The sequence below is a fragment of the Neovison vison genome, chromosome 6 (genome assembly GCF_020171115.1).
Source record: "Neovison vison isolate M4711 chromosome 6, ASM_NN_V1, whole genome shotgun sequence".
In the NCBI taxonomy this organism is placed as follows: Eukaryota; Metazoa; Chordata; class Mammalia; order Carnivora; family Mustelidae; genus Neogale; species Neogale vison.
The window spans coordinates 111,461,027-111,475,318 of NC_058096.1; the positions used below are offsets into that span (position 1 = coordinate 111,461,027).

The 14,292-nt window shown below is 39.0% G+C and overlaps 1 protein-coding gene across 2 annotated transcripts in view; it reads left to right on the forward strand.

Moving 5' to 3' along the window:
• Positions 1–599: 599 nt before the first annotated feature.
• Positions 600–14,292, forward strand: part of TPRG1 (tumor protein p63 regulated 1) — a 148,209-nt gene continuing 134,516 nt past the window's right edge. The window contains exon 1 of one of the 2 annotated variants that reach the window (XM_044251983.1): positions 600–790. The gene's annotated coding sequence lies outside the window, so the exon portion shown is untranslated. Of the gene's footprint in view, positions 791–6,148; positions 6,255–14,292 lie in introns of those variants that run through there. The other variant, XM_044251984.1, reaches the window with a different exon arrangement.

Genomic DNA, 14,292 nt, shown 5'->3' on the forward strand with positions numbered 1-14,292 from the left:
CTCAATAAACAGATATTCTTTATCATCATTCATTCAGTATGTATTTATTTGGTCCTTGCTACATGCTGGACATGGTGGGGAATGTATGGGAGAATATGATGTGGTCACCTCCCTCCAGGGGTTCACAGTCTAATGACAGGGACATATACTTGAACGGAAAACCATGCCATATGGCAAATACCCCAGAAGAAATACTGACCAGAGGTGGTGTTGCACGTGTGTCTGTCTTCTCATGGAGACAGACTGCTCTGCATGTCTTCTATATCTCTGATGGAAAGTGGAAATGATGCTCGGGATCCCAGCTAGCCAATAAATCAAGTCCTCGGAGGAGAAGATTAACAATAGAACGAAAGCTTCAGGCTTAAGCTTCCTTGTAGCTAATTGGGAGCCCGCAGATGACATGGAGGAAGGGACAGGAGGCTGCCCCTGCTCACCTCTTGAGAAGATTTCAGTCAGAGAGGAAGTTGGCAGGAAAATCCAGGTCTTCTTGAAGCAGAGGACGAGAGAGAGAGGTGTGTCACTAGAACGAGAAAGGCCCCACCCACAAACCTGTCCCTGACAGGTGGAGTTCCACCCTGTAAACATCCTCAATCCTTTCATCGGACCCTTTGTTTGAGACCGGGCTCCTAACTTGCAGTCCACTTGGTGAGGCAGGGTTGAGACTCAGGGGGTGACAACCCAAGGGCACCCTTGTGTTGGGCTTCATCTGAGCCAACCACTCTCTGTGCTCTGTCCCCCCTCATCAAAGAAGAGAAAGAAGAGCCTTGAGGGTCAGCCACAGCCTTGTCAGGTAAGACCAGCTGGCTTGTGCCGGGTTCTGCAAGGAAATGGGATTTCTCTCTCTGTGTCAATTGCTCCTAGCCCCTCGCCTGGCTTTCTGGTCACTTCCATCACGGACAGGCTGTTTGTCTAGGCTTGTAGCTCACTTCACCCATAGGAAAGTCCTCCCTTCATCCTTACTGCCCAGGATTGATGAGGTTTGTAGACCAGCATTCTTCAGCCTATAAAATTACTTGACATACTTATCTATATATTGATTTTGATCTCAACTGCCTTATAAAAGCAGTAGGATAGGTATAATTTTCTCCATTCAATGGCTTAGTGAACAGAGGCTTGGTGATTGGAAGTGATTTGTTCCAGGAAGATCAGCAGGCTAAGGCCAAGATTAGATTTGATTCCTCCTTCTCTCTTCCTCTTTTTTATTTTTTTAAAGATTTTATTTATTTGACAGACAGAGATCACAAGCAGGCAGAGAGGCAGGCAGGGGTGGGGGGGAAGCAAGCTCCCCACTGAGCAGAGAGTCCTACACCAGGCTCGATCCCAGGACGCTGGGATCATGATCTAAGTCGAAGGCAGAGGCTTTAACCCACTGAGCCACCCAGGTGTCCCTCTCTTCCTCTTCTGTATGACCCAGTAGGTCATACTTTATCTCAAAAAGCCACGAAAAGTGAAAAGGCTTCCTGCACTGTCCAATGAGAAACAAAAGGTGTTATTTCCTTACAGGCAGGTTGGGAGGGATATTTTTGAGCTCATCCAAGACAGATCTTATAATGCTATATAGGCTCCATCAGATAAGGCTGCTTCTAGAGAATAAATGAGAATATGTATATAAAGAGGCCTTGCAAACCAAAAAGTGATATGCAAATGTGGGAAAATGGCTCCGTGGAGCCCGAAATATGTTCTCACTCTCTGTATGAGAAGGCTTGCATCTGGGGCTGGATGACACTCTCCTAATGTCAGCAGGAGCCTTATGAGGCACAGCTCACAAAAGCCCTGGGGAAATATTTAGCTTTTCCATCTTCCTGTGGTATGTGGAAAACAGATCTCAATGAGGGGGGAGGGAACACCCCCAAATCCTTTTCAAATTGACTCCTGCAATTTCCTCTCTTATGACAGCTATCATTATATCTCATTGTTCTATAGTTTTAAGAAAATCTCATCTTCAGTGATTATGTAGTTTATTTTTTAAGATGCTAATTTTAGCTATCATTTTCCCTTCATGCTCAAAAGGTTGTATCATTCTTAGTTGTGGAAGGAAATATTTTGTGCAAGTGTGTGTGTGTGTGTGTGTGTGCATGTGTTTGAGTTTGTTATGACAGTGCTAATATTCATCCTCATGAGCCCACCACAACACAGTGGGTTGCCATGCTACACCATCTTTGGCAGACTTCTGTATATTCTTAGTGCCCGGCTGTAAGCATCTGGAAGAAGTCACTTAATCAACTACCGCATTCAAAATGGAGAAACTGAAGCCCAGAAAGATGACATGATGTGCACAAGCCCACAAGGCCAGCAGTTATTAAAGCTGTCAGTCAAACACACATTTCTCCTCTTTCACTGCCCATGATGCATAGTGAATAGTGCCGGGATCCCTCAGCAGAAGGAGGAGCTGTGTCATTAGGGGGATTAGACCCAGATGTCCTTTAAGATTCCTTTCAATGAAACATGATACAGAACTTTGGCCTTTTCTTAGCACTTGATGGAAATATTATACCCTAAAGAGAGTGGGGGAGTTTTCTAGAGAAGACTCTTTCCTTATTAGCTTGGTTCTTGCCCAATATTTGTTTCAGCCAAATTCCAGAACTGCTTTTTACATATAGGGTTGGGAGATGTGCAAGGAGTGGCAGCATCTTCATTTTGTTCATCCCATCTAGATCTTTGTATCTTTTAGATATGAGAGGTGTCACCCAGTTTAACTGGTTGTCATGCTGATTGATCTTGAATTCAGAATTATAAAGTTCAATGGGAGGGTTGAGGTCTAGAGTTCCTTTAATCCAGGGGCTCCAGACCAGTGGTCACAGGTGAGTCCAGCATTCAGATTTGTTTTGTTTGTGGTGCAGTGGTAAACCAAACTGAACCTGTTGCAAGTATCTAACATCCAGGGAATTTCTTGTAAAAGTTCAGATATATCATTTTTAAGGAAGATTGGAAGATCTGGTTATAGTGGGTACAAATACCCACTTGGAAAACATATCAGCTGGGTCTGGGCAGCATGTGCTTCTTGTAGACAGAGCATGTATTCCTCAATAATTCACATGTCTGTGGGACCTGATTTTGGCTACCATGTATTTTCATTTGTCAGTGCTGGTCTCTTCTAATCTGTCATGGGCTCAAATCATTCTGTGTATCAGGGAAAACCTAGTTCCACACAATGATAGGCTAGACCACAGATCAATTTCACCCGGGAGGAGGTGAAATTAATTCTTTAGTCCTAACCTCTTATTATTTGCGAGGTAGGAAGAGAAATGATGACTTAGCAGAACATGCCATTGGTCCTGATACCAACCCAAGATATTAAACCAAATGTCAAAGCTCAGTGACTAGGAAGCTTAAGTATTCAGCTACTGACACGGTTGCAGCACAATCTCTGGATGCCCACAAGAGAAAAAATGAAAAGCACAGGGTAATACTCTTAACTCAATAGAGCAATGTCACAAAAATAAGAAAAGAAATTATGATGTGTGATAGCACATAGAATACAACACAATGCTCCACATTCCCAAAGAATACAGAACAAATTGCTGAAATTCTGGACACTAACCCAATAATACATTTTCTGTAATCCATTCACTAATAAAATAATCATTTCTTAATCACTTATATTGTGCATCATCCTAAGCTGAGGGATTTAGGGATAAAGAGCAAAGACGCTTCCCCAAAGGGGCTTACACAAATAACCACAATACAGGATAAAAAATAATAAATGCTACAAGAAGAAGAAAGCCAATGTTGTTGGTTTTTCTGAGTAAAGAGATACTCATGGAAACTATGTAGGTTGTCACCAGGATGGCTGTAAGGAAGAAACACTTTGGACAGATAGAGGTAGGAAGAGTTTCCAGCAAAAGAAGAATTTAAATAAACACATTCAGTGCTATCTGAAGTGTACTTGAGAGATAGAGTATTCATTGTGGGTACATATAGGGCCAGTGGGATGGAGGGAGATTGAAGCTAGAAAGGTAGGTCTGTACCAGATCTTGGGTGCTGAGTGACAAGCTAAGGGCTTCAGAAGAGGCATAACGTGGTGGATTCAAGGAACATTAAAACTATTGACCAGACATTTAATCCAAGTTCATGGCTACCCAAGTCCATACCTTGGCAGTGACAGAACATCCGTGTAGGTACCACTTAGCTTAGCTTTAGGTTTTTCGAAAAAAACTAAGAGGCAAAAAACAGAACCGAACACTTCTAAACATGGTAGACAGTATCAGCTGCTTAGGGACCGAGGCAAAGTGGTAATATACAGAAGAATTACAAAGATGGATTAAAATATTTTTTAAAATATGTTGAGAACTTATAAGGAATACTCAGGGGGGAAAAGGTAAAGATTTTTTGATTTTTTTTTTTTTTAGAGCAAGTTTATTCTTCTGGGTTATCTGAAAGTTGTAAAAGTGATGTGCATAAGTTCTTGTGAGATATAGAGTGTTATTTTTAGCTGATAAGCTTTTCCCTTTGGTCTGGAAAGCAATCACTTTCCTTAAAACATTGCTGGAGAACTCCGCAAATATTTGAAGACTTCACTGTGGTTTATAGCATTCCTGATGGTCTGAAGGGAAGGTTCTGGTCTTGTGAAGGACTCCACCAGTCACCAGAACAATGTTTCCACACATACCACAAGGTATTTGTGTAATTGACCAAACTATTCTAATTTTCATGCACATGTTTGTCTGTGAGATTGGATCAGCATTGTACCCACATCTCAAAGGCCTGTGCTTGAAGGGAAGTACACAGGTAATGTGGCACAGAGATTCATTTAAAGGTATCCATTGAATATCTGTTCAATACAAACATCACTTCAAGTTTCATTCTTTCAAAACTATTTATTGAATATGGATTCTAGGGTTTGGGAAAACCTCTACAATGAACAAAAAGAAATAATCTCTGCCCCCAAGTAGCTTCCATGTCTCATGAGACAGATGGAAAATAAACAAATCAATCAGTAAAATATACAATATGTGAGATATAGAGAAAAAATAGGGAAAGATACAGGAAGTCTTGGAGAGTTGAGATTTTGGAGAGGGTGCTTGAGGAGAAATAAGTTGTTATTTGAGTAAAGATCCTAATGATACAAGGGAATGTGTCATGTAAATAACTGGGCAAATTGTGGTCCACACATCTAGAGTAGCAAGGGTAAAGGTCCCCAAACAGAAGCATATCTGCCTGTCCCTTTAAAGTATATTGCAGAGAGTAGACTGAGCAGAAAAAATCCTTAGAAATAAAGCTAGAAGGACGATGGCAGGGTGAGGAAGGGGACAGCAAAATGCAAGCCCTGTAAGACACAATAAGGACTTTGACTTTCACTCTGAGTAAAATGAGAGCCATTTGCAGATTTTTGGACAGAGGAATGACATGGTCTAACTTACCTTTCAAAGGAAGTCCTTGGTCTGTGTGTTGAGAATAGACGAGGGTGGGGTAGGGAGAAGCCAGGCAGAAACAGGGGGTTCATAAAGGAGTTACTGCTATAATCTGGATAAGTGATGAGGAAGCTTAGACAAGTTGGTAGTGGCAGAGATGAGGACATGTGTTTGCATCTTATGGCTGAGATGGATTGAATGGTGAATAATGGGACAGGAAGGAGCCAAGGATGGCTCCAAGGCTTTTGATGAGCAACTGGTAGAAAGCTTTCTACCAGTACCAGTACTACTACTGCCTTCTGTCTGAGATGGAGAAGACCGTGGCAGGGACAAGTTTTGAAGGAACACTAGATCACTTTTAGACAGGTTAAGTTGGAGATGTGGATTAGTGAGTTTATATACAAATTTGAGATTCCATGTGGATATCTGAACTGAAGACAAAAAGTCACCAATATATACATGATATTTACATCAATGAAATTAAATAAGATTATCAAAGGAGTTTGTATATACACACACACACAAAAAAAAAAAAAGGAAGAAGAAGAGGAAAGAAAGAAACAAAGTAAGTGAGAGATTGAAGGGCTGACCTGGATACTGCAAGACTTTGGGTTAGGAAGGTGAGAAGAACCCAGTCAACAGTGTACCAAAGGGAAAGGGACATGGTGGGTGCAGTTCTACAATAGTAGAGAGATCTTCACTGAAATTGTTCAGAATCCTCAGCACATGGTAATAATGAAGAGTATTTTTCATTTATATTTTCTATAGACAGTGTGTCCCTTTACAATCTGTACCTGGAGCAGACTACTCCTTTTACTCCCACCACCCACTACTTCTCTCTGGTTCCATGGGAACCAAGACAAAAGATGGAGAAGCAGCAGCCGGAGTGGTGGCCCACACTAGGTGAGTGCCATGCTCTCTGAGATCCAAGTGCAGAAGATTTCTGAGGAGAAGAAGGAGGCCAGATGGCACAGATGCTACTGAGAGGTGAAGGGAGAGGAGGTCAGAGATCCGAATACACAGAAAGCAGTATGGCTGGGTGGGTTCTGGAGAGAATGGAATAAGAGGAATTGGAGCTGATGAATACAGATGTTCTTTCCAAGGAGCTCATTTGTAGACGGACCCAGAGAAAATGGACACAAAGTGGAGGGGGAAAGAAGGAGACATTTTTTCCCCCTTAAGGTGGGAGGCAATGATCAAAAAATACTTTTAGAGAGCTTATAAACTAACTGATACACATAAAGTATTTTCTTTTTTCTACCTCTGTGAAGCAGTCTTGGTAAAGGTAATCATCTTACCTTTTTTCAGGGAAGGAAAATAAGGCTCAGGGGGTTGAAGTCATCTGTCCCAAACCTCACAGCAATCTAATAAGAGATGGGACTCAAATCTGGGCTCTGAAAGTCAAATTCATTGTTCTTTTCTCTACCACAGCCTCATACTACACAGATAATATCGGAGCCTTAGAATGCTCTATAAAGCTTTATGAAGCTTTGACTTTGTCATTGTTTAAGCCCCTTTCATACATCCCAGGGAATCTGGACTTCACAGCAGTGCATCCTGAACTGTAGGTGTGATTTAACCAGATGCGGGATGTCTGGGGCCTTGGGAGGGAACTCAGCATCTGCATCAGAGCAAGCTTGTCATATTTAGAAAGAATCTTCCAAGGATGGTCAACACAGGGTTTCGTGTTGAACCATTTCCATGCTGGATCACAAGAATGCAATTTCTTGTCTTTTTCCTTTTTTTCTTTCTTTCTTTTTTTTTTTTTTTTTTTTGAGAATTCGATATATAATACATCCTTAATGGTGTCTGCTGCTTTCTTTCTACTTGAAGGTCATACATGATTAAAGCTCTTCCTGTTTACATGGAGCTCCAACCACAAGTTTCTGGGTCTTCAACCCTACATGGGTTCCAACTGTGATATTACTACTCTGTAATCAGGGATACATTGAAACCTATATTATTTGACCCAGCCCAGAAAAGCACATGTCTGTTTGGTGTTTTGCTTTGTATAAGAACTCTTAGATCCATATAGCTTCAGACAGCTCAGCATGACTCTGCACTGCCCCTAGAATTCTTCTTTGCACTTTGAGCAGATGCCTATCTAGATCTTTATCCAGCCATCTTATAATTATCTTTTGGCAGATCTGATTCTTTTATAGACAATTTACTCCTTAAGGGCAGAAATTTTATTTGTAAGTTTTCTTCTACTCTCCATTTGTCTGTCTTCCCCAGCACCATGGTTGGCACAGAAATGGTTCCCCAAAATATGTTTGAATTGATAAATTAAAATGAAGTATTTTGTACCATGTAGAGTTGCACCGTGAAGACTAATTTATATCACACAGGAAAAAAAAGTAGAGTACCCAAGTTCAAGATATTCTTATATGCAGTTAGTAAGTTAGGCAAGTCAAACTTAGAACTTTAGAAGCCAACTGGTGTGGTTCATGTGCCCTTTAGTCAGACATACCTAAGCCTGTATAACTGATAAGCCTTTACTGAAAATTTTATACCATCACTACACACACCTGTAACTTTTAGTAGTGTTACTATAATCATTAAGAGCTGTTGACATTATGAACATTTGTTTGTTTATGCATTTAGTAAAATGAAGAATTCTTGTGGATCAGTAAGATCAAACAATGAAACTAATAAAAGTCCAAACACACACATCCCCCCAACCTTTCAAACTCATAATTTAGGGGGTATAGCTCAGTGGTAGAGCATTTGACTGCAAACTCATAATTTAAAAAAAAAGCATTGCAAGATAAAGCAAATACTGGACTCATTTAAACCATTAATTGCAAAACATGTATTTTTTAAGATTACAAAATTCTCTCCTGACATGCAGGAAAATTGACTATATATATTTTTAAATTTTTTATTGAACTATAATTGACATGTAGCATTATATTAGCTTCAGGTTACAGTGTAATGAATCGGTACTTGCATATATTGTGAAATGATCACCATAATGCCTCTAGTTAATGTCCATTACGTTACATCAATGATGTAATGTACATCATTACAAGAGTCCTTCTTTCCTTGTGATGAGAACTTTTAAGATCTACCCTCTCAGCACCTTTCAAATATGCAACACAATATTATTAATTGTAGTCACCATGCTGTATATTACATCCCAAGACTTATTTATTTTATAACTGGAAATCTTTACCTTTTGATCCCTTCCACCATTTTGCCCATCTGCCAATCTCTACCTCTGGCAGCTACCAATCTCTATCTATGAGCTTATTTTTTTTGTTTTTGCTTTAGATTGATTGGTTGGTTGATTTCTTTCTTTCTCTCTCTCTTTCTTAGATTTCACATATAAATTGTCTTCAGATTCAACAGAGACTTAAATTTTACAACATTTCTGGGAGGGGCAACGTGGCCATATCTATCAAACACCTGAAATCTACAAACTCTTTGACCCAGCATTTCCATTTCTGCAATTTATACAAAGGAAAAATGTAATGATTTTTTTTTAAAGATTTATTTATTTGACAGACATCACAAGTAGGCAGAGAGGCAGGCAGAGAGAGAGGAGGAAGCAGGCTCCCCGCTGAGCAGAGAGCCCGACTCGGGGCTCGATCCCAGCACCCTGGGATAATCACCCAAGCTGAAGGCAGAGGCTTTAACCCACTGAGCCACTCAGGTGCCCCAAAATGTAAGGATCTTGAAAAATTTTACCTGCAAGAATCTTCAGTGCATAGTCATTAAAAAAGCAAGGTAAAGAAGCAGCAACACGAATAAGAAACAATAGGTGTTGAGTTAAATAAATAGTGGCAGAGTTAATAGAGTTAATATAATAGAGTTAAATAAATAGTTAAATATGATGGCATAACAAAGCCTTTATGGCCCCCAATATGCTACTGTAGGAAATTATTTATTAGCTGAATAGTTTAGTGCACTGACAGAAAACAGAGCATGAGGTTTGAGAGAATTTTGATCAGCTTAGAGCTCTTATCACTAACTGTGTGACCCTGAGAAAATTCCTCAACTTTTCTGAGATTCAGTGTCCTAATCTGTAAAATGAGGGTAACTCCAATACCTGGACCACAGGGCTATGATGTTGAAATCAGCCAATGCTGTTAAAGCCAAGTGTTTGGCACCCAGTGTAATATTCAACATAGCAAGTATATGTACAATATATGCCTCAATATCTGAAGTGTAAAAGGCAGATTTGAAACAATATTTACAGCATAACTTCATTTTGGAAGTAAAAAATGATATTATCTATAGATATAAATGGAAATCTTAAAAGACACACATGAAAATTTACTTTCATTTTCTCTGCATGGTAGATTTAGGGGAAGATTCCTTTTCCTTTTGCTTTTATGTATGACCTACAATGTAATAAGAAATGTTAAATGGCTCCAAATGGTCATCAGTATCAATCCCTATAAATGAAAATCTCTCAGCACAGGACTTCTTTGCCTGTGTTACCACTGTTTGCCTCACTGTCAAGTCACCAAAATCTCTTCAAATCATTGTCATGGAAGCCATACGGGCTGTGGTTGGTAGTGCTAGTCTGATTACCCATGGGTTCCCCTCACTACTCTACCCTGTTCTCTGCCGTACCCCATGTGGTGTATCTAGTAAACATTTAGCAAGCATCCTTATGTTGGGAGTGCTGGGGATGCTTACTGGGGTGAGGGAGGATACAAAGCAGCACAAAGGTTGATTTCTGACCTAGAGGAATCTCTAGTGCCTCCAAAGGGAAGCGCACTTAGCTTATGTGCAGGTAATGCTTCATCTTGTTGAGAAGATCCATCCGTCTCAAGGGAGTTTGGATAGCTAGAGAAAGCTATCTTAAGGTGGTAGGGTGGGGCTACGAGAGGGGCATTAAAAACAAGTGTATTTCCATAGCCCACAGGTAGAATGATCTCTGACTAGGATGGAGCCCTTCTAAGCTCCTTGCGTCACCACTACCTTTGATAAGATTTCTTGTGTGATGGCCTCTTTCTCCACCTGTTTTCTGAGGTCTTAGATGTTGATTCTTATATTTCAGTCAATTCCTTTTGTGCCGACACCCCCATGACTCTGACATGAGTCATCATTTGATAAACATCCTTGAAACATTAGTTTTCACATTTTGGGGGTCCTTGAGCATAACTATAATGTATGTCTAATGCAAAAATAAAATTTAGAAAAGTTAGAAAAATGTAAAGAAGAAAGTAAAAATCAACCATAAGCCAGTCATGCAGAGATAATCATTCATAACATTTTGGTGCGTGTGTTTCTAATACATGTGTGGGTGATTTTTAATATAATATTTTAATCTGCATTTCTGTTTCATAATAATATATCTTTTCATGTCAATTAATATTTGACTACAGGCTTATGCTGTGACATCTTTTACAACCTCCCCCTCCTAGAGAGAAGCTCACTTTAACGCTTCTGTATGTTAGTTTCTAGGACTTTCCTGTGCTTATTTAAATATACTTTAGGTTTTAAAAATAAAACCTAGGTCATGTGTAGCATTGTACCTGCTTTTTCACTTAACATTATTATATGAATTTTTATCCATCATGTAACTGTCTTAAAAATATGATTTCTAATGGTTCCATTATATTCCACTAAGGGTGTGTACACATAGTTGATACAATAAATATCTTTAATTTTAAACCTATCTAATTTAGGATTGATGCTTAAATCATTACCCCTTCCATAATGGAAGGGGTAATGATATTTATATTTATATTTATTCAACTTCATACAAGAAGATCTAGTTTTGTTTCATCTTTGTAGTTATATAGCCAGTTGAAAAGATGAAATCCTTTATTCTATGATTAAATCCTCTCAATGGAAGCTTCCATTATGTGAATGGATCCAAGAAGTTATGGCTAGGTCACTTCAGAGGGTGGAAAGGGGCCATGAACCACAACATTGTGGTTGGTTGTGGTAGGAGAACAACTTGTCCTTGAATGGGTCAGGTGGGCAGGATGGAGGGCAGGATGAATGCCTAGGAAGGGCATCCTCTCCAAAGTGCCACCCTCACTATTTGGAGGGAACACCTAATGAAACCAGGCAAGAAGTTCCCAACATTTGGTGTTTCTTGCTTGTTGAATTAAATACCAAAACCAAGGGGCACCTGGGTGGCTCAGTGGGTTAAAGCCTCTGCCTTCGGCTCGGGTGATGATCCCCGGGTCCTGGGATCGAGCCCCGCATTGGGCTCTCTGCTCTGCAGGGAGCCTTCTTCCTCCTCTCTCTCTGCCTACTTGTGATCTCTGTCTGTCAAGTGAATAAATAAAATCTTAAAAAAAAAGATTAAAAAAACAAACAAACTAGTAACTTATTCTTCTTATTGATTTCATATCCCTGGTTCTCTTAAAGATGTGACTCTATAAATCTATAACCAAGGACTAGCAAGTTTTGATTTGTATTGGGATGAAGGTGATAAAAGCAAATGTATTCCATCTTGTTATTTTTGGTATTTCATCTGCTTTGAAAATGGCCTTTTAGCTCTCTACTTCAGTTTAGAACTACATGCTCTGATCCCAACTGTTCAAGTGTCTCTAACATAGATTCTGTTGATCATTAGACTTCTAGCTTCCTTTTCCTGGAAATCTTTCAATAAAACTCTATTATAGTTTAGGTACTTTGTTAGGTCTTTAAGCCATTAATTCCTCTCATTCTTATCCTGTCCTGCAAGGTAAATATTGAATCTATATACATTTGAAAAAATGGAAGTTAAGGATTTTAAAATTGCTACCCAACCTCAGGCAGCTGGTAAGTTGTGGGGTCTGGATTGAAGCCCAAACCTGTCTGACTCCAAAGATTTTTCTACTGTGCCAGTCTCTGTCCTGATACAGGAATCGATTGCATGAAATGAATCAATTTATGTCTTTACTATTCCTTGTCTATTGTCTTGTGGAAGAGCTGGTTTAATTAACTCTCCAAACATTTGTGCCTTTGAGTTGCGGGTCAGTGATTTTGACACATCCCCCACAAAGCAGCACTTAAATCAAAAGCAAAGACATCTTCCAGGCTCCAGGAGAGGAAGCTAAGTTGTGTAACTTAGCCACTCCTACTGATTGGCCCAGCTCCCAAACAGGATTGCAGCTTGACAACTGAAAACAAACAAAAATGAAAGTTTTATAAATGTTGGGGGAGAATAAAAAGCATAAAAGGAAAAGAAAATAAGAACCTGTTCAATACCACATAAGTGAAGTCATCTCTGCTAAAAGAAAGGATGTATTTCAGAGAGACGCACAAAGAATCATTGAAGAGTTAGCAGGTGTGAAGGAAATTCAGGGCTGTGTTTTGGGATATGGATTCCCTTGGCCAGGCATCTTCTCTTGACCTCTTCTCAAGCTTTATAGGTTATAGTATGACTTCTAAGTCTGTTTGGCACAATGCAGCGGGTATGAAGGAAAGTATTTTATGCTTTGTTTCAAATTGATGTTTTAAAATCTGACCTATGTCAAGGTCAGGTTGGTGTGGAAGGGTTCCCCTCAATAGGCCCCTCCCTGCCACTTCCCCAGGAGACTCTTCCAAACGAGGGGCCTGCTGCCTCTTCTCCAACTCCACATCCCATGCTGTGACCTTTTGCTGGAAACCTGCAACTTCTGCCAAATTATTCTGTCCAGTCCACTTGTAAATAAGGACTTTGTTCTCAGAGGATCTGCTTATTGGAAGTGTATTTGACTTATCTCTCTAAGACAAATGTTTCTCCCACCTTTTTCCCTTACAGAATTTACATAACCGGTTCGTAACTTGTGGTCCACATAGTGATTTCATAACTCTTTGTGATAAAACTTGCCTAAGAGACAGTATCTTTGTCCATCTCTCACTTTCTTTTGATTTTATTTCTCCATACAGCCTTTGCGTATTAGTGGGCAGACAAAAGTCATTGCTTAATAGACCAGCTATCTGTGTACAGAAAATAGTCTTTATCTGTGTATGATTTTTGGCCTTCTTCTGACTTTAATTTTGGGGAAATCTCTGAGGGCCAAATTTTGATGCATTTTCTGTTAAAAAACAGAATTTATTTTATCTCTGCCACTGAGTGCTGGAGAATAAGAGATCTGTGATGAAAATGTGTGTGCTTAATGAATCTTGGTGCACTGAAAAAATAAAATAAAGTTTAAAAATGTGTGTGCTTAAAAAACCATTAAGTTTTCAAATGTTTTGGCTAGAACTAATACTCCTTTTTCACTTCATCCTCTTTAAAATATTTTTATTGTAGAAAATTTGAAAATATAATTAAGGAAAAATATCTATAATCCCAGTATTAGAGAAAACCAATGTTAACATTTTTGTGGTTATCCTTGTAAACTTTCTTTTATACATAGCCATATTTTATTTGTATAAAAACTAAGATCACGCTCTGTCCTATTCTGTAGTCTTTTTTAAAAAAATGCCTAGATGTCTTTCTATTATATTTGTACTATGTTTATTATATTAGTTATATAATATTATATCTAAACTATATTAGATATTATAAATAAATTATAAATTAAACAGTAGTGCTATTTTAAAAAGGAGTTGGCATTGCCACTAGAACATGATGAATTTAAAATAGAGCTAGAGATATCAGTTATTTTTAAATGATATCTCTCTTTCTTTGTTCAGATATGTCAGCACAGCATCTAAAAATGTACTGCTTAATCTCAGTTTCTTTACCATGCAATCTAAATCTCTAGATACATACCATTATTAGTGAAACAAAGTAACAGTCTTAGAGACATCTATACTGGGTATGATACTGAACTACCATTAAGTAAGCTGCCTCCTACATTGAAGAGTCTACATCTAATCACTTCCAAACAAAGAGTTGATTTCAACTATTCTCTAGCATTTTCAAATAATTTTATCCTCTGCCTAGGCTTTGGTGGGAAAATTACTGTTTCTTAACAGAATTTCACAGTCCAACATTAATGGAATTTGGAGCCTGACTTTCCTTATTTTGGGTGGGATGCAAGAGAAGAAGTGATGA